We start from the raw sequence: 22,203 nt of genomic DNA on the forward strand, positions 1-22,203 counted from the left end.
ACAAATCCACATGCTTCCTTTGCTGAAGACTCCAGGGCAGGATGCAGCACTTGCAGGTGGGGTCTCACAAGAGCTGAGTAGAGGGGCAGGATCACTTTCCTCGACCTGCTGACCACGCCTTCAAATACATCCTATGGTTTTTATAAGAAGAACTTAGGGGACCTAATTTGTTGTGATAATTCCCCAGTGAACTAAATACATTAGTCACGAGATGTATGTTTTCTATGGGGAGCTATCACAGCTTAGATAAGCAGTACTGAGCTTGCAGTACCTTAAGCCTTTTATCTCAGAAACTTTCAAGGTTAGAAATAGGTGTATGTTTCACAAATATGAAAAAATGTGCTGCATTAGACTGCAGTAACTTTTATGGTCATTTTATTACCATACTTTCATATTTCATTTTGGGAGATGTAGGAGAAAGAAGTGTTTAAACTGGGAAATATTGGTTTAGGGACAAGGACTGAAACTGTCTGGGCAGAATTTAGCATAGCTGTCATGCCTGAGTCAAAAGACTTCATTTATACTCAATAGAGAGGATCTCTCAAGGTACACAGCAGCTCACAGTTTTTAAATACATTCTTCAGGATATGAATCTTAGCAGGTATAGCAAAAATAGAAAAATGGTTGAAATGGTAGCAAACCTACAGGGAGAAAGAGTGACTTGATTGGAACAACATAAACAACTCAGGAAAAAATTTTAAATTTTCCTGCTGAATCCCCTTTTCACTTCCACAGGTCTTACTGTTGTAACAGAAATCCAAGAAATCCCTGCCTTTGTCCCTGCAGTTTAAAACACAAAACATTAAAATAGGTATTTAAGGACTCCTGATCTATATGCACACTGAGTTATACACCAAGATTTGAGAATTTTCAGCAGTAGCAAAATGTTTTATACACTTGAGTTGTACATTTGTAACTGAAAAAGTAAAAAGAGCTTCTGCCAAACCAAAATAATTCTTTCTTTTCATTTAATGAGAGAAAATTGTGATGTACATATGGAAAGCTTAAACTTACTTAGTTAATGTGAAATTCTTGTCAATAATTTGAACATAATTTTTACAATTCTTGTTGTTTCTTGATTTGTTCTATTAAAAGAAAACCAAACACAAGATTCGAGTTTCTGTACAGTTACCTTAGTTTGGAGGAAGGGCAGGTATTTTTGGAGAATCATACTTCTTCCTGTCACTACAGCTAATGAGGCACAAGAAACCATTGACTGTTGCTTGATCATGCATACAGAACAAGCAACTGTTAGGAAGCACATTCTTCTTCTGAGATGAGGCCATCTGCAGCCAATCCCAGCAGGTTTTCTATAGGGCTGAAAGTGCACAATAAGAATACAGATTGTTTCTACTTTCCACATCCTTTTAACAGAGCTTATGCCAGTACAATTGGGAAAATCAAGATAAACACTGACAGATGTCTAATTTTCCTAGGTAGTCTTTTCATGTATTGTGCCTACATTCTTTTGAACCTCTTAGATATTGCTTAAAAAACCCAACCACCCAGAAATTAAACTGGAAGTCTTTATCAAATCCTGTACATCAGGAAAAAGCAATCATGAGAGGCAAGATCCACATCTGCCAACACTTAATTATTTGTCTGATAGGGATTTCTAGACAAACAGACTCGGTCACTACCGGATGTAGCATGTCTGCGTTAATAATCTGTGATAATTGGCTCTTCCTTTTGCCAATTACCACACATCCAAAGTGAGCGTCTTTCCTTCTCTCTCTCTCTTTAAATTCACTAGAAGGTTAGAGAATTATAAACTGAAAGATTGGGAAGGATAATGAATGTCATTAAAATGTGATTACAATCAAGATTAGATGTCAGTGTTTATCTTCTGTGAGAAAGCAGAAACAACCAACCTGAGAACTTTCTTGTCTTTAAACAGCACTGTTGGCTTTTCCTCTAGAATATCTCTCCTTTTAATATGCTAGAAGCACCCCAGCATTTGCAAATTAATAATAATAACCAATAACAAATAAAACAAAAACATGCAACTTGGTCAAATGTAGGAATTATGTGATTGAATAGCAGAAGTATTTTCTCAAAAATTGAGATGAGAGGAAAATCAGAGCAATTTATTTATGTATTCTGTGAATGTTTAACATTCAGTTTATTAAGGATAGTATTTTGGCTATTATTTTCTGATATTGGTAATTAGCGTGTAATACTGATTTATAAATCTGGCTTTAATTATACCATTCCAGCTAAAGAAATTGAATTTGCAAAGGCTAACTAGTACAAAGCCTCAATTATCAGCTGATTATAATCATTCGGCAGTGTGACAAGTGAGTTGTCATAAGCCCAGTTGTTGTGAGGAAAATAAATGCAGCAAAAAATACCAAACATAAATTATTACAGTCAGTACAGGAAAAAATTGGATCTTCATTTTCCAAGTTCAATAAACTAAATGCAAATGCTTTAAGATAAACAGAATTTATGAGGTAAGTTTTTTTAATAAAAGATGCACTTTTCATCATTGCTAGCTATTTCTTTTCTCTAATTTAGATGGACAAACCTCAGTTTTATTTGGTAAATTAATATGCAAATATGTAATTTTCATCATAACACAGGTATACTTACTATCAATTTAACTGCTATGTAAATATGAGCAGATATGTTTTATTTTAGAAAGGTGTTGCGATTACAGAGGTGTGTTGGAGCAGAGATACTTTTGACTCCTGGCTCTACTCATTTTTTGGACTTGAGTTCAACCATCTAACTTTAGACACTTAAATATCTCAGTTAGCAACACAGTCTCTTCAGGATTCTTCCAATGGTCAGTGAAAGGTGAACTCAGACCTTTGCAAGGTAAGTCAGGATTTTATTGGGTCAAATGGCCCACTAGAGGTACAAAGTTTTGCCTTCATCAGTTAGGGAGATTTTGTTTTAATATGGGTAAGTAACTGTCTAACTCAAGCCCTTCTGTGTTCATATGGCCAGGCCACTCAGGTCTTCTTCTGCAGACAAAATCAGGAGAAATGCTCTATACTCTGTCAGGGAGGCTAAACAATCCTGTACAATTTCTGAATGGGATGAGTCAAGAGAGAGAAACTGTTTGGGGCATCCCCTCTAAAGCAAGGCCCCAGCTTTCAACTAAGACAATACAGAGAGCAAGACCAAGCACTGACAGGGAAGCTCCACTGCATCCCTTACACCTGTTTCCCTGACTATCATGTTGAATTATTAATAATAAACTATTGACCATTGCAAAACCTGTGAACAACATCTCAGACCTGGGTAGTTGTCTACGAAAGAAGTAATATGAAATGGATGGGGACATAGATCCTGCATACCAGAATTTTAAGAGCTTCTATGCGGCTGAAATCCAGAATTGTAAATTTTTTGTTTAAGGCCTTCAGGCCTTCTTTCAGCATTCTTTTTCCAGCTGTGGAGGAGATGTCCTATTTATGTTCACTCAGGTGTTCAGAGTCTTTCTCTTCCTGATGAAATGTTAGCAATCACAACTATATTCGGTAATACCTGAATGTACACGTTAGCCAAAATTTAGACAACACATATTTTGGTAGGAATTGTATATATTATTACTTTTTTTGTTGGGATTTTTTTGTGTGACCCTTTTCTATATTAAACTGAATGCACTTTCAACAGGAAGGTTGTACTAGTTTGAAAGCAAACAGGTGGGACATCCCAAGTCAGAAATACAATTTAGTAGGAAAATTAAATTAAACTCTGTAATACAGAAACACTCAGTGAGAATACAGCCTACCACCCTGTTGGTCAGGGTGTTGGTAGCAGCCTGATTAAATGGTGGATTTCGTCCTCTTTGAAGCAACAGATGTGGTTCTGTTGAAGCAGTGATCCTGTAATAGGGTGTGGTCTTCCTTTGAAGGTCCAGTGGTGGTAATGGAGCTCTCTTCCTCTGGGAATTCAGTGGCTAAAGCAGACTGTGGTCCAAATCTCAGATTATATCCAGGTAGGAATGTTTGGTTCCTCCCCCTGGGTGGAACACCTCACAATGGGATGACGTAATTGTATCAGTCATGCAGTGAGACTCAGTGGCCCATTAACAGAAGCTATCCCCTGCAGCTGTCAGGGATGAGTCATGGAGATAAGGAGCACTGCCCCACCTGGTTTTAACAGCTTATGGAGATGGTGATAAAATACATACTTTTGGGTACATCTTACATTGTAACCTAAGACAACGATTTTTATATTCATTAATGCAAAACTCATTTTATTCTTCTGTCTAGGGTATTTTTGGAGTTTTAGTTTTTTAATTTGGACCTCCCACAGTTGATGTCAAGTACTGCGAACCTCTTCATGCATAAGTTAATGTGGTCTGACCATATTTACTTTTTTAACAGAGTTACATTTATTACTTGGCTTTAGTGTTGAGCAGCTCAGCTTTGTCAGGATTTATAGATGCATGCCTAGGAGTAGAAATAAGAAAAAAATATGCTTACTGATACACAGGTATTTTAACTAGCCAACTCATAATACTCTTTATACTAATAGTTATTAGGATGTCCAGGGACATCCTGGAATCATGTATGAGACACTTTTCTTAAAGGTCTATGGTTTGAAGTCGAACAAAGAGTCTTTTGCAGGTCAGTTTGTCTCTGTGCTTCCGTCAGGTCTTTACTAGAAGTCATTAGTCACAATGCTAACCTGGAGATAATAAGCTCCATACAGTAGAATTGCATCTACCTGTTACAACTGACATGGCTAGTATTTTCAATAGAAAATCACATTAAACAAAAGTACATTTGTCCTTACAATCTTTTGATAAACTACTAACTAATATTATTTATTTTATTTATAGAAAATGAAGTCAATAATGATGCCTTTCATTTGAGAAGTGAGAATATGCAGCAGTGTTTTCCAAAATCCCAGGCCTTGATTTGTCCAGGTCAGATGCAGATCAAGGCCATCCAGCTCTGAGCCCTTCACCCTGGAAGTGTTTTTCACCTCCAGAAAATGGGCTTTGCAGGCAACAGAACATCCTACATGAAGCAGCGGTATGGCTCAGCTTAGAAGCACTGCTGATCTAATAACTGCCACCGAGTCTAACATTTAACCAGTTTTTGTGATAGAAATAAGGAATTGCAACAGTTTCTCTTAAATCCTGGCTAATTCCATTGAATGATTTTTTCTCTATCACTTTTTAGAAGGTTTAATTGTTGCAAGAATTTTTTTTTTCTGGTAAAGAATGTAAGTTCTCAAATGAATTATGGGCAAGATATTTGTCAGAAACTTTTATAATACTTTAACTGAAATAAGGAAAAAGTGATAGTAAACATTTAGGTAAAATGAAATATTTCTTTTATCCTTATAATGGAACTACTTTGAGATAAAGTTGTGGTTCATGATGAATCACTGTCTATTTAGTTTAAAAGATTTCCTAGATCAAGCAGTACAAACAAGTTTCTAATTTTGAAATGACCTTACACGATGTACTTCTATTTTACAGTGTTTCATGAGAAGAGTTTTCTAGTCTGAACCTGTGTCTGTGTATTTGTTAAAATTGTGGACATTTATAATATACCAAATATGACGATAGATTTTACTTCATAAAATTCTCTGTCTAAATGATAATAAATGGAACACCTGAAAGCCAAGAAAACTCACACATTAAGAGTTCTGGAGACACACAAATTGTGTAAGTTATGAAAAACTATTTTCTATTAAGATCCAGCAAAAATTCAATAGGAGCACAGTAAACAAATCACTGAATGCTAACCACTTTGTCTCTTACTGACAAGTGGTATGCTCTGTGTTTCACAGTCCTGATGGCATTAGAAAAGATAGTTTGTAAAAGAAATCCAACAAATCAACAAGAAAAAACAAAACTGGTTGCAATAATACTTTTTCAAGTGTAACTCTCGTCTACTGTGTCTTTTGATTGTTTATTTGGTTAGTCTCACCTAGCACCAAAGCATATCCTCTCTACTCCATATTTAATTTGCTAAAAATAACAATATTAAACTTCTTTTGTCTTAGCAGAAAATTTTCATATTTTATTTGGTCAGAAATTGCTTCCAGGTTCTGGGTGTGGCAAAATAGCCTTCCTACACCCCCTTATAATAAAATTTGAATGAACTGCAGAAACATTTGGTATAATATTGTTAGTAAAACTTATTTAGTGTGGATCAGATTAGCTATTTCACTGCCATATAACCAAAACAAACAAACAAAGAGAAATTGTCAATTGCTGACATTCTTCACAAAGCACTGTACGTCTCTTTTAATCTGAATTTTCTTAATTTTTCCATCCCAGATCTTAATTATTGACTTGACTTAAAACTTTATCCTTCAGATTTAGGAGTCCCTTATCAGAGCCAGTTCTGTGTTTACAGTGTTACTGACTCTAATGAACACATCTTCCTTAATGAAGGAAATAAGCTGAACTCCAAATTGTTCATATTACAGATAAGCAGATTTAGTAACCCTTCTTTTTATTGTAGTTACTCAGATATTTTTGGTAGCTTAGCCCAACACCATCTAATTTATAAGACAGTCATTTCATAAGCTGACATAGATTGTATTTGATTTAGTGCTTATCTTTCCTTTTGAATAGCAGTGAGCAAATCTATGTCATTGATGAAAAAGAAAGCCTTCAGGTCAAATTCATTTTTGCTGCATATAGTAGCTACACTCAGAATTCAAATTGTACCCTGTTACTTCAAACAGACTAGGTGGAGATTTCAGTATTTGTGGGATTGATGGGAAGAAATACACCATTGCTACTGTGAATGATTGAGATTGTTTAACTTCTCAGTTGTAACATTTCTAATTCATGTACTTTCTTATGGAATGTACAGTGGAAAAGAAAGAGTTTAAAGATCTCAGAAAGAAATCTGAGACATGAACTCTCACTTGATACAAGATGTATATTTTAGATTAAGTACGAGAAAAAATTTAGATCTTCCTCTGATTCAAATAACTTAAGTTTTCACTTTTGTTTCTTTATATTTGTGTTGAACAAGCAAAATGTTGTAGTGGCTAAAATCCAAGTTTTAAGGGTTTTTTTAATCTTGTGAAAATATTTTTTTAAATAAATCAATATTGCTTTTATTCTACTTTGATTCCATTAGTAATGTGGGAGCACTGTCGGGGGATCAGCTGTACAGAAAAGGGGAATATCTGTAATGATCAGTGAAGAGAGAGTAATAATATATTTTGAGATATGAAAAGATTTTACCAAAACTCAAAATTCAGTAACAAGTTGCAGTGATTAAGGTTACAGGTTTTCCCCTCCTATTACTTCCTTTTTTTACCTTAAGTACCTTTGGGTTGGGTTTTATTTTTTGCTCTAATCCAGGAATATTGCTTTTTATGCTGCATGCTGTGCAAAATTTCTCTCAGTCAAATTGTGCTTTAAAATTCAGCATTTAGCTCCTCTTCTGTACATAAAAGTACTAAATTCATAATATTACAGCCTCAGTTCCCTATTTCCTACGCTGTACCTTTTCTAATGGTTCAAGTTCAAAACATAATCAAGCCAAATGGTAACACAGAGTAAGGCGGGGATGTACACAGCATTTCAAATATCATCGTATATTGGGATTTCTTACCACATCCTAGGGCACATAAGGAAAATATACAAAGGGAAGGAGTTCATGTGTCTAGATTTGAAAAATAAATAAAAATAAGTTCTGTCAGGAAAATCTTGATGTAGTAGAATACAAGAAAGCTTTCAAAACCAGGTAACCTCATTTGCAAGATATTTTAAGTACTTTGTGTTGTAACCAGTGACTACATAAAAGACAACATGCAACAAATAAGGACAAAATAAGGGCAAATAAGGACATTGGCATAATTTGACTGAAATTAACTTCTGAGATGAGGAAGGAAATCTATAGAAGACTCTGTAAAGAAACTTGATCCACAGACAGTGATTTTATAATTTAGGGATACTTTCAGCTTAGGATAAGGAAAGGCAACAGAAAGTAGAGTCCAAATGAGCAATACAATATATTTATTTGATAACTCCTTTAACAAGTTATTTATATCGGCCAATATATGTAGGGGGATAGAACATAAGTAAATAAAGGTAATATAGAAAGTAATCTTACCCCCTAAAGAGTTGCTGCTGAGCCAAATATTAAGGATTAGGAGCAGGCCTGATTTTAACAGGCCACAGCTGTAGCCAATTAAAAGAGTGTTATAAAAGAGTGGATTGGTTGGTTGAGGGGAACTGGAGTCAGTTACTGCAAGGATAAGGAAGAGTCAGTGCCTAGAGGAGACGCCTACAAGACACATCAAGGAGGTATGAAACTCTAGCAATATGGAACCCTTGCTATGTAATGACAACTCTTGTACTATAATGACAACAAATGGTGATCCTGACGTGATTTAAGATAAAGTATGACCCCGTGGGTTTGGGAAAATACTAAACTATATGACCCCATGGATTCAGGATAAAGGACTCGCTTATATCACCCTGTGGATTTAGGAATGGAAAAAGAACTTAAGTATCGACCAATGTGATCCTGTGGTGGTTCAGGAAAGAAGACTTAAACATTAGGCAATGTGATCCCATGGTGATTTGGGTAGAGAACTGAAAGAGGAAAAGCAACAAAACTGAAAGAGGAAGGAGAGAATTTGCTAAGCAACTGTAAGAACTGGAAAAAAAATAGTTATATTATTTGGTACAATGTGTTTATTGACTGGTAAAATATATCAATTGCAGCTATTAATGTTTTTTAAATATGACTATAAAAGACTTTGAAGATAAGTACTTTGTAAACTGAGAAAAGCTGCAAAACTGAACCAACACTCAGAAATACATATATATATTTATACTGTAATATGTTGTCTGAACATTTGTATAACTATTAGTTCTGAATGAAATGTATGAATGTGTCATAATGTTAATTTATTTGAACATGTCCTTCTAGAAATGCTGCAACTCTGTAATTAAAAGAAAAAGGGGGAATTGTAGGGGGATAAAACATAATTAAATAAAGGTAGTATAGAAAGTAATCTTACCCCCTAAAGAGTTGCAGCTGAGCCAATTATTAGAGATTGGGAACAGGCCTGATGTTAACAGGCCACACCTGTAGCCAATCAGGAGTGTTATAAAAGAGTGGATTGGTTGGTGGAGGGGGAACTGGAGTCAGTTGGCTACTGCACGGACAAGGTAGAGTCAGTGCTTAGAGGAGATGCCTACAAGAAACATCAAGGAGGTACGAAACTCTAGCAGTATGGAAGCCTTGCAATGTAATGACAATAAAACTCTTGCACTATAATAACAACAAATATGTATTCCCACGTCAACTTCATGAAAAAGTGAAATTAAGATTTACTTTCTTCAAATAGAAAGCAAAGGAATATCAGGTATCTTTGTGTTTTGCAGAGCCAAATTAGTTTTTATTCATCTGTTACTATCCTGTTTATATCTTGGCAGTGAAAATAATGATTCAAATGTGGTGGATCAGCAAAGAACAGAATGTGGACATGTTGGTTAAATGCAGAACACTTCAGCCTCAAGGGCCTTGAAGGAAAACCGTATGAGGAGCATAGGTTTATTCAGCCTGGAGAGGAAACAACTGAGGTGAGACTTCATCACAGTGAACACTTCCTCACAAGGGGAAGAGGAGAAGTAGACACTGATCTTTTCTGTGTGACCAGTGAAAGGACCCGAAGGAATGGCCTGAAGCTGGGTTAAGGGAGGTTCATGTTGGATATCAAGAAAAGCTTCTTCACCCAGGTGGTGGTTCGGCACTGGAACAGGCTCCCCACGGAAGTGGTCAGAGCACCAGCCTGACAGAGTTCAAGAAGCATTTGGACAATGCTCTTGCGCATATGATATGACTCTTGGTGTGTCCTGTGAAAGGCCAGGAGTTGGACTCAATGAGTTTTGTGGCTTCTTTCTATTCAGCATATTCTATGATATCTGTCATGGCATAACTACTTATCAAAACATCTGTGAAAGTGTTGGGTGGTTCTCTACTCTGTAAGATGTGAAAATACTTTCATGTAATTCTGCTTTCCTGATATTGCTGCCAGAAGACTTTTGAAACTTTTGGGGTTTTTTTTTTGGTTTGTTCACTTGTTTTGCAGTCAGGTTTTTATTTGTGTCTGTATGTGTGTGCATGTGTTTTTTTTTCTGATGCACAAATTTGTCACTCTTTCACAGATTAAAACTGAGTACTACACACTAATTCAAATAAAATTTTCTTGATGTTTAGGGCTTTTATATTTCTAACTGGAAGGTTTCTTAACAGCATAATTTTAGAAATACATATTAAGAAAAATTCCCTGTTACTCATAAGCATGATATCCAATTCTGAAATTGTCTACACTCATCCGGACTAGTGAAGCATGGCAGTAATCCATCACTTGCAGAGGTACTTATTTCCTACCAGATACCAGCTATATTTAAGAGATAATTATTTGTGTTATTGTCATTGTGACGGTAAAATTAATTTCTGTAAATATACAAAATGTAGAACCATAAAAAGATTTAAATCAGATTTAAAGAAACTTTGTACTTTATACAATTGCCACCTCATGATGTGGAAAATAAAATGAGAAAACCCACAAACTCTGTGTCCTTTTCACCTTACTAATATTTTATATTTCTTTCTGTGTGCTTATGTATTTGTAGATGTAATGCTTAAAATTTCATGGCTGGTACAAGACTGCCATCTACAGGCTATACAAGAAAAAATGGTTTAAAAGGCTAGAAATGGACTCCCTTGAAATACAGTTTTTAAAGCAAATTCTGACTTTTTTCCCCCGAGTGTTTTGCTAATATCTCCTGCAGTCTCTAAGAAAGATTTATGTACTTGATAATTACACTGGAATCATTGTGTTTAGGGTTTTACACCGCACAGATCTAAGTCAGCAAGCCTTAAATTCACCTTTCTTAAAGGTTCATTTTATGCCCTCCTGCACACAAAAGTGCTTCTTCAAAAATGTCTTGAAATTCCATTTTTGTGCAATAGAAAAATTTCAGATATAAGTTACTGATTACCACAATATGCTAACAAATTTTAAAAAACCATTTAAAATTATAGAGGTAATCAAATAATGTGATTTTTTTAGACTTATATGCTTAATCAAAAGGTACAGGTCTTTAGACATACATATCATAAGTATTTGTCTTATAGAATAAACATTTATATACAGTATCTGTATTTGACAATTGTTTTTATACAATAAATATTCTTTGTGTTTGTCCATCATAAATCCAAACAGTGATTGATGATCTTTGATCTTTATTTTTTGTTAAAAATCACCACCCCGAAACTGTTTCAGCCTGTATTTATTTTATTATATATGCTTTAAATCTTATTCATTCATTTCAAAAAACACAAAACAAAAAGAAAAAAACCCCAAACAACCCAACTGTCAGAGACAGAAATTTTATCATTTATGGCTTAAACATCTTCATGAAGGATTTTGCCTGGTATAGCAAAACTATGTAACAGAAGATAAAGACCACCACACCCTGAATTGGGCCTTGACCAAAGCCCTACACTACTCATTGATGGCGTTAAAATGACTGAGGTCTGGGCTGGGGCAAGAACAATCCATTCACAGAGGGATCGAGCTTAGCACCTTCAGGATGGTGACCGCACCTCCGGGGATATCAGCTGCCAGGCTCACACAGGCCCTCACGCCAAAGAGTGGGGGAAGGAAGAGACTTTTTGGGTATGTGGTAAAAAAGCCTCTGGCCCGAGGCAGTGAATGCCCATCCTCTGCAGGGCAAAAGAGCCCAAGCTGAAGCGGTCCCGTCACCCAGGGAAAAGCTTATCCACAGCAGAGAAGGTGACATAGCCCATCAAAGGGCACCCCCGAAGGGGTCCCCAGACCCTGCATCAGAGCACCGGAGATGATGCAACAGACTTCCCCTTAGTGTTCCAAGGGACAATGTCAAACTGGCCCCTGCAAGGGAGACACATGGGCATTCCCACCTGGCCCAGTTGTATATTAATCCACGGAATTCTCCCCTTTGGTGTGGCAATGGCAGTGGGGGATTCTCACCACCAAGATGGAGGGGAGCAACGAGACATCCTTGTGACCCTCAGATGAAAGGTATGCTTCCACCTTATCCCTGTTATTCTTCCCCTGTCCCCCCCACCACCATGAGCACTTTTTCCATTTCTTTATATCTTTCTTGTCTCCTTCTTTCCTATCACCTCCTTTAATTATTAAATAAAACATATCAAGTTTTTTTTTTTGGCACCAACATCTAACCTCATTTGGTTTTAGTCAAGTTTTGGGATATATTTTAAACCTTGCTGGGTTTGAACCGTTTTCTTCACAGAGACTTGGTTTTCTTTGTTCTTTTATGTTAACACTGGTTCGTAACCCCAACAACAAACAGGGAATGCATAACCTGAATAAACTTGACCATTTCATTAGATCATAGATTATATTTGCTTGCAAAACTCCTGCTGGAAGTAATGAGAGCTTTGCATAAAAAATGGTGGCAAGTCTGTGCACAGTAATCAGCCACAAACTTCTAATAAGAAACATTATTCTGTCCCAATACTAACTACATTTAACCTGAGTATTAATAAGTTAATCAGCAGAAATAAAAGAAAAATGTTGTGAGATAAATATTAATTTTTATGGCTGCTGCAATACATATGCTACGGAATATACATGGTGTATTGGGAGAACTGAGTCTGTCCACCCTGAAGAAAAAAAGGCCAAGAGAGACTCTGATTGCTTTCTTCCATTATCTGTGGTGAATTTTTAAAGAAAATGCAGCTGGACTCTTGATTGTATTATACAACGAAAGAGACATTTGGCGCAACTTACAAGAAAGATTTTTAAGGCAGAGAAAAATGGGGGGAAAAAATCCATGAGGTTATGAAGCCCTGGAAGAGGTACATCAAAGCTGTTGCAGAGGTACTAAAATGTGACTGGACCTTTTCAAATCTGATCTAACCTCAAAGCTGACCCTGATTTGAATGCCACTGCAGATTTCCAAAAGTACTAGAAATGTAGTAGCATAAGTTTTTTATAAACCTTAGGATCTTTGTGAAGACTTTCCAAAATCCTAATTGCGATTTCAATGGGGATCAATTGCACAAGCCTTGGTCCATGTCCCTGCACTTTGATGGCACCTTGTGCCTTTTGATGGCACCTTGTGCCTTTTGATGGCTTTCACTTTGGCTACAATTTTTATTTTTTCCTTCAGTATCCATGCCATGTCACTCATTTCTTCCCCTCAAAGTTGTGTCTTCCTCCTTGATTTTTTCCCCTGATTTTGCAGCATCTGTGGGGTTAGTTTTAGCATGTTTTGATCCTTTGCACTGCACTTCATTTCTTCCCAAACAATTTTCTTATAGTCACTAAATGTCCCAATTTTCCTTTTTTTTCCTTCAGTTGCATTTCATTTGATCGTATCTCCATTCCAGAATGTTTCTAAGTCCTACTTTTCTGTTTTGCAAGATTTAGTTTCTTTCCTGAAAGGAAATTTTGTTTTCCCATCAAATTTTCCTACTATATTTATGTTGATATCTCTGAGGTTTGCATTAGGCAGTTACAGAACAGATGATAATGTAGTTTAAACCTTACACCTGTGACTATCAAGAATAAAGGAAAAGCGCAAACTCAGTGATAAACAGAAATCCATTTTTGCCTTGTGGACATATTTAGGAATTTATTTAAACTAGCTGTAAACATATATTTGCTGTTAATGATTCTGAACAGTGTTCTTTAGGGATCAAGTGTGAAGATATGAGCTTAAAAAAACCCTCAGAACTAAAAAAAATGCTAACACCATTATTTTTTATTCTTCTTAACTCATACCTTGAATCTTTTAATGATAATATCTTAGACACACAATAAACCAAGTAAACAAAAGTAGGACCTTAAGTTATCTAAGTTCTAAAAATAGGACGTAAGTTATCTAAGTTGTGACATCAATTTATAGCCCAATTTAGTAGTAAACACTGTGGGTAAACTGACAAGTTTAATCAATTATACCGAGTAAAAATACAAGAAATGTATTTGCAGCTAAGACATGCTGGCATATGAATGTACATGTCTTCAAAATGGAATAACAATTAGAAAGCAGCTATAACAGGACTAATGCTCCCCAAATAGAGTGGGCTTTATTATTTGCAAGGTACAATGTAATTTAAAGACAACAGAGAATGAGAAGACAAAGAAAGGTCAATATATTTTTCACCCTCTGAAAAGACAAAAGCCATTGTATTCAAGGTAACAAAAGTATTTGAAGACTTTTGTGTTTTGTTTAATTGCCACTCTATAGAAAAGGAGATTACCCTGTGAATCTCTTTTACTGCACAATAAGTTTATTAAAAAAAAAAAAAATCAATGCTTTAGCAAGCCTTGACCAAAATGTGTTGTGAGCAGGGAGGTGGGAAGCACAGGGGAAATGTAACTGTGAGCTCATTATTACTTCACAGGCCAGAAAGAGAACCTTGCAGGATGTCCAGTCTCTAGGTTTCTAACCATTATTTTTACCAAAGGTGCTGAAAAACATGAAGCCTGCTCAAATAACGCCTCTCTAACCCATTTAATAACAAAACCAGAAAATTACTTGATTGAAACTGCTATTTGTTTAGAGTAGTTGTTACACATAATGCAATTTTTTAAAAGAAACCAATCAGTTATGATTCTTTATTTTTATTTCAAATGCATGAACTTGGGTCACAGAAATATTTTCACAAAAAAAAAAAGAAAAAGTGAAAATACTCTTTATAGCTTACTACCAAATTTGTAGTTCAGGCTGTGTGTAAACTAATGCTAACCAACATGAATTAAGTAGACAGTAAATGCTGGATTTACATTGTTCAGATCCAATCTGCTAAAATTATGTGGATGCTGAATAATCTGAGACAACCTGTAACGCTTTCCAACTATAACATCCTTATGGCATTTTCTTAAATTATATTAAGCAGTGGTGAGTATATGTTTCAAGTGCTTCAATTTGTTCAAATATATAAATGTAGAATTAAGGACTTGGAGGAACCTCTTAAAAATGGATGCTGCAGACAGGGCCTCATGCCATTTAGGTTTCAGCTCCCCTAAATTGCCACCGCTAAAGTCAATTCAGAAATCACAGAATCCCAAGTAATGGTTGTTGTTGGAAGGGATCTCTGGGAATCATCTAATCCAACTGCCCTGCTCACAAGAGAGTCAGCTAGAAGAGATCACTCAGGAAAGGAAAATGACAATGTCTAGTCAGGTTTCAGATATCTTCAAGATCTGGCACACCTGGCTTGACCACTTTCAGAGAGAGGAAAGAGGAAAGAGGAAAGGAAAGGAAAAAGTTTTGTTTGAATTAAGTGGATTTTCCTGTATTACAAACTGGGCCCATTATCACTGTTCTCTCAATGGGCACAACTGTGGAGCATCAAGTGGATCTTCTTTTCTACCTCCCACCAGATATTTATACAGGTTATATTCTCCCTGAGACTTTGTTAAGATCCCATTATTAAAATTCTTATAGAGATGCCTCTGCTTGAATTGAGGTGCAAACAATACATATTTATGTCAAAGTCAATAATACATATTTTTACTTAACAGTAGATAGTCACCACCCCTTGGATCCCTCAACAAGGGATTTGCAATTTTGATTTTTGTTGGTCAAAGTGATGGTCACTATCTTGATCCGTCGGGAGTGAGGGAAGCCTATGAAACAGAAAAATTTCACAAGTTATATATGCTCAGGTTCAAGTGAAAAATCTCAGGTAGCTAGCATGGGACCAGGAGTTTCACACTGAATGATACAATGCTGTGGATCATGGGACATTTCAGGAGTCTTTAACACTTCTAAGACATTGCAGCTGCCTATTAAGTCAGCACAGGTGAGTCATTTATGTCCCATCATGGCCCATCAGCAGGGATAGATACTTTGAGGTTATCAGGTGTCACAGTACTGGTACTTCCCCAAAGGAGAGTTGTCACCACTGAGTCACTTGAGTAGGGATAAAGAGATGGTACCCACCTCCTTCAATGATTTGCCTCTTTCCTTGTCTTGTTCAACCCCAGAAGGAGCCTGAAGTGTCAGGTGTGCTTGTCCTGTGTTGGAGCCATTAGCATTCCAGTCTCTCTTCCAGTATCAATCGTGGATATGTTCTTCTCCCCAGACCTGGGATAACTGGGATAACAACAGTACCACCTTTTTCTTATCTCAAGTTCCTATCACAATCCCCATTCCAGTTAGGCATATTTGGGAAGGGGTGGACTTGGTTGTTGCAGAGGAGCAGCTGCTTCTTTGCAGTTTGCTACAGTGGACAAAGGTCCATCCAAGGTAATGTTTATGCCAATGACCACATCAGTCTCTTACAGAAGGCTATTGGTCTTCTGTGCTGTAACAGTGCATAGTCTAAAAAATTCATGTTAATTTTGAGCTGATAAATGTGTGGAAATGTTAACAAATTCAATTTCATTCCTCGCAAACAAAAAAAAAATCCTATTGGCTGTTTCTATGCTGACGGATGTGCTACAGAATGTGATTTAGACTGAATTAATATTCTAAAAACCCTTTGTTCATAAGAACATGCTTGTAAGTATGTGGGTTATTTTGAATCTAGAAGTCCAGTTCAATGAATATCATTATTATAATTCAACTACCCTAAAAAACAACACAGAAGCATACAAGGTCCATTCAGTTAAACCTGTTTGCTTTAAGCGTAGTTCACCCTGCTGGAAGAACTATCAAAAGTACTTTACGGTATTTTAGTTTAATTTAATTCCCTAATGCAGTTGGACTTTCTGTATTTAGGTACATTTTACCCTCTGAGAAAATATTGTGCAATATACTTAGTAGAAATCTAATTTACAACAGAAATATACCATTTAGATAATTGCTCCATATTTAAGCAAGTTTTGCATCAGTTTAAATTAATTACACAGCACAACAAGACCTAAATTTGTAAATGAAGGAACTCTGACTCTGTCTAAATAGTCTTGATTTGTATATAAATATGTTTCCTTCTACAAACAAGAGTAAGCAAGTTGTGTGTCATGTTCTCCTAGTGTTGACCTCTTTCTGCTACTTTAATAAACTGTAGTGGAACTAATCTGAAGTAGATGTACTACGGTAAAATAGAATAAAACATCTGCTATAGAAATATCCATCACAAGTCCCATATTCTCAAAGCCTTCTGCAAGCTGGTAATAAGGAGATATAAATGACTTCGCTCTGCCAATTTCTAGTTGTGCAGCCAGTGTGAAATACAGAGATTATAAAATGTTCCTCTGTCACATATTTTGGTGGTGATTGGACTATCTAGGGAAATATGGGATTTTATTCTTGGTACTTTAAGATAATAACAATAACTGTAAAACTAATATTGTTCTTTTCTATAATTGCTGCTATTCATCATATGGTGTGAGAAGCTCAGGAGCAAATATGCACCACTTTGTTTCATTGTAGGCTTCTGGATAAAACCATCATCTTATTATTGAGTCTTTCTTACTTAAAGAATTAGCCAAGGAAAGCATATTATAATGATTGCTTATAATTAAAGACAGGCTTATGAAAAGAAGATCTTGTTAATAGTTTAATGCCTTATAGCAGTCTTTTTATCCACCCCTTGAAAACAAAGACATTGTACTGAAACTACCAGTATTGTCAGTGATACATAGTCTGTAGTTAATATATTGAGGTAATGTAGTCATTGATGCCTTGGCTGGATAACTTGCATTCCACAGTCTCTTGAAAAGTCAAATGCAAGTTACATTCAAATTTCAACATTTAAAAAATTTTGACAAGTGATGCTTTGTAGTGGTTTGGAAGCTATGGCTTCATTATACTCAATTTTCCCCACATTTTCCACTTTGATGGTCTATTCAGACTGTCTATTTATGTGAATTTGTAATTGTTTCCACATCATTAGTCAAATTATTTCTTTCTTTCTTTCTTTCTGAATAGAATGATAATTTTTTTTCCTGTTTCACTCTCCAGTGAAATAAAATCTTACTCATCTAGTCAAAGTGTAGTATTTTTTTTCTTATCTTCATTAATGTTTTAAAGAAGCTAATTAAGGGTTAATGAGTGATATTTTGTTGTGTGGGGAAAGATAAAATGTATATTTGAAGAAAATTAAAAGGAAACGTCAGAGCAGATTTATTTCAATTTAATTGTATCTCATGTGAAATTAATTAGATGACACTCCACAACTTGGTTTTAAATTATAAAAAAGTAAACAAATCAGTCACAACCATTTAAGTTGTGCATATATGTATATACTATAAGGCCCTTTATAACACATTGAGGCAAAATTGTCAAGCTCTAATAAAAAATTCAAGTCATTAAGAGGGAGCTAATGATGTATAACATCACAGACAGAACTCATCTAATCTAATATATATATATATATCTTCAGCTGAGATATTCATTATTGGTTTCCAATGTTTTACACGGAAACAAATAAGCCTTTAAAGGACAGGATTTATTCTAAGATTGGTATCTGAAACAATAAAGTCATAGAACGATTTGTATTGGGAAGGACCTTTAAGGGTCATCGTATGACCAGGGAGAGTAGAACAGAAGGAGGCAACAGGATAGTTGCCTGTAAATACATAACTAATTTTTGCTTCTGAATTTTTCAGTCACTAAAATGTAGCTCTAAAACTTCTACTGGATTACATAACACTTTTGTTTCTAATACATATAATGGTAAAAATTAAGTAAATGGTCATAATAGGAGGGGTATTCACATTCCATGGGTTGAAGCTGAATGGTACAACCCCCAGTAGATAAGACTGAAATATAAACCTTATGCACTGATTTAGGTCAACTGTGAGGACTGAAAAGCACTAGAATTAAGAAATTGTTTTGCAGCAGGAGCTTCAAAAGTAAGTCTGTTTGGGCTTATTTGAGAAATATATTAGATCTCTATGTCGTTATGCAGTGGTGTGATTATGGTGATAACTGGAAGCTGGGATAACATTGTACTATTTCACTTACGTCTAATTTAAATTCAATAAAATTTAACTGAGAAGGTAGGTAGATAGACTGTTTCCTCTTTCTACTCTTCAAAACTTTACAAACTCACAAAGTACACATGTAACTCTTCTGAGAATTTCCCTCTTTTTTTTTGCCTAACAGCACAAGAAAAATTACCTACAAAAGGGCTGCCAAATTTTTCCATCCAAAACTCCTCAATTACATCCAGCAGGTTCTACAAAAGAAAAGAATCATCCAGAAATAAAGGTAATGTTACTATTTTCTTGTTTTGATCAAGAAAAAGAAGACAGTATATGAATTGTTTGTTGTCATCATATTTTCCTATGACAATTATTTCCTCTGATATTTTTTAATATGTATAGAAAAAAACACAAACAAATAGACCACTGCTATCTCAATCTTTCTATGTTTTTTTGATAATGAAAAAGACACATGAATACCTTTTTTACAAATGCCTTTTGTGTGCCAGTAAATAAAGCTGCATAAAAGAAGTAATTTCCATTTTGTTTTTTCAAGACTGAGTTTATTTATTTCTTTCTGTGTGAGTGGGGAGGAAGGAAGGAAGGAAGCCACTGCTCCTCAGAAGGACGGAGAAACAAAGGAGTTCAATGAATGATTTTCTGAGGAGAAAAAAAGAAAATATTTTGAAAATGAGTGTCCAGCTTGCTTTTAAAGAACATGGCTGAAAATCTGAATCAGAAAATATGCAAATATGCCAGATACTGGATATCAGATAGAAAAGAAAAAAAAAAAACTAATTAGAAAAAATAATTTTGCAATGAAATTTGTTTTTTTTTAATAAAACTTCAAGGTTTAATGTGTTAACACTTTGTTAAGTAATGAATTAATTACTTCATTAATTAATTAACTAAATGTTAAATAGATGGCCAGTATTATAACTAAAATTTAACCTAGCTTCAGATGTTGTGTTAGAAGTGATAGCCTTTTTACTCTTGCAAATAAGAATCTCAGCAAGTTCAGGGGAATGCCAGAAGAACACTCCTCCAGGGTAAAACACATCTTTTATTGTATCTAAAATACAGCTGCATTACTACGAATAGGGTAAGTGGATTCAGTTAATTTGTTAACTATTTCTAAGGAGACTAGAACGAACCGTAGCCTAATATTTATATCCTGTGATTGGTGAAACTAATACCATTCTCTAGTCAGTTCTAGACATGTCAGTGAGAAGTGCAATACTTTTACAGGCACTCAACTACACCATTTATTTTTATTTTATGTTAATTTATTTGTAATCTTCTGCATGTATTACTTACCATGATCATATTTCCAATAACATTATTCTTACACACTTTCTTATTAATACTAATACCTTTCCCATGTGACTAAAACAAAATATATATTCCTCCTAAAATGGTGTCCTCTGATAAATTCCCATTTCTTTTCTGTCTTATACTTTTGGTGAAGTTAAAAAACCAAAATAAGTTATTAATTGGGGTTTCAAGATACAAGAGATGTTTTGCTGTTTTACTGAGCTAAAAACTTCAGTCTAGAACTGTATGAAATAACAAATTAGTGTATATGCATTTTATATAACTTCTGGATTAAAGTAGATCAAGATACCTAAATATAGAAAATGGTGAAAACAAGCTTACAATGTTCAACACTGCATTGAAGGTTTCTGTTCTCACCTTCATCACTTAGTTAGGAGAAGAATAATGTAGAAAAGGAAAGTAGTGTCTGACTTTGATTTACCAAAGGAAAATCAAACTGCACTTCAGTATCTGCTAGTTCTCTGTAGTTCATTTCAGTATATTCCTAGTGCCATTCTTTGATTTATCTAATATTAGTAAAAAATGTTTTGCCACATTTCATGTTTTAAATTCAATTCTTTTTCCTTGTGCTGTGTCCATGGTCTCTTGTCATTCTAAACCATTTGAAACCAATCAAACCTGAAAATTTCTAGAAGAAATGTATAACTTGGAGGATTGGATTATAATATTTATGAGTTTGTTTCCAGGCCTCCTTTTTTATTCCTTTCAGCTGTCCTGGATTGGACATAAAAATTTTAAGTGTTGTCATTATCATTCAATGTTGACTCTTCTCCCCAAATGCTCATCTTAAATCTGGAAGAAAACAAAGACAAGACTTAATTTAATCATTGTGAAACTGAAAAGTTTATGGCTGGTATTACAGAGTACCTCTAAGGATGTTAAAGACAGCAACATATTTAGCAGCATGTTCTATTTAACCAGGATCTTGCTTGGTTTAATCAAGGTGGACTCAAATAAACTGAATCTGTTGTAACTCCCAGTTGCAAAGTTGTGATCTCAGCAGCGTCCCAACAGGACAGAGCTATGTAGGGTTCTATAGGGTCAAAGCACATGAGGCAGAGCCAGGGGCTGGTCATAGGGTCCATCTACACCCCTCAACAATGCAAGGGGAGTCAACATGGCCAAGTCCAGGTGAGTCCATGGAGGTTTGGTCCGGAGAAAGAGGAGACAGAAGGCAGGTACACCAACAGTGCAGCTTAGTACAGGGTATGAATGGTTTGATTAATTGACTAATTTTGGGCAATATGTCCAGCCAAGCTGGATTCAAGTGCCACTTTTTCATCTTCCCACATTACACATAGTAGAATCTAAATGTCACATCTGCAATGGATAGTATGCTGTGCCGATAGAACAAAAGTTTATGTTCTGATGTCAGATGACTATTAACTATGTATTTTCAGCTGATCTAGCGGCACACAAGTTTAGTATGAAAGAGTGAAAACAAATCCCTGCATAGGTTGAGACCTCCATACTTAAATTATCCTGAAATTAATGTAAATTTGGATTATTAGAAGATACTCAAAATTTTATTAATAATCTCAACGGTATACTGCTCAAACAATTTTTCAACAGGAAGTCTTTTTGTCTCCCTTTGGGCACAAGTTAATTATGTATCCAAGACTCTGCCATTTCAAAACATCACACAAGTTTCCTTCATTTGCTGTCATCATTAGAGGAAGGAAAATTTTGGAAAGTGTCCATGGATCTCTACGTTGCTTACTGACAGACTTTCTTTCAAAAGCAGGCGTGAAAGACTTTTGAAAATCTGACAAAAGAAACACAAGGAAAGAGAAGAGAGTTTTCCACTGGTTCATTTGCAAGTTTACACTTTCAAAACTAGTCAAATAAGAAAAATGTCATTCCTGTACAATTTTTAAAGTATTTTATTATTCACAATAGCATATGCAAAATCAGGTGTGTTAATACATAGGTAGAGGTGAAAACCAGAACAACTGATTTAAGCAAGAGAATGTGAGTGGGATAATGTCTGAAAATAATCATAAAATATCCTGAATGAGTCTGCTT

This window comes from Camarhynchus parvulus, chromosome 1 (assembly GCF_901933205.1).
Source record: "Camarhynchus parvulus chromosome 1, STF_HiC, whole genome shotgun sequence".
Classification (NCBI taxonomy): Eukaryota; Metazoa; Chordata; class Aves; order Passeriformes; family Thraupidae; genus Camarhynchus; species Camarhynchus parvulus.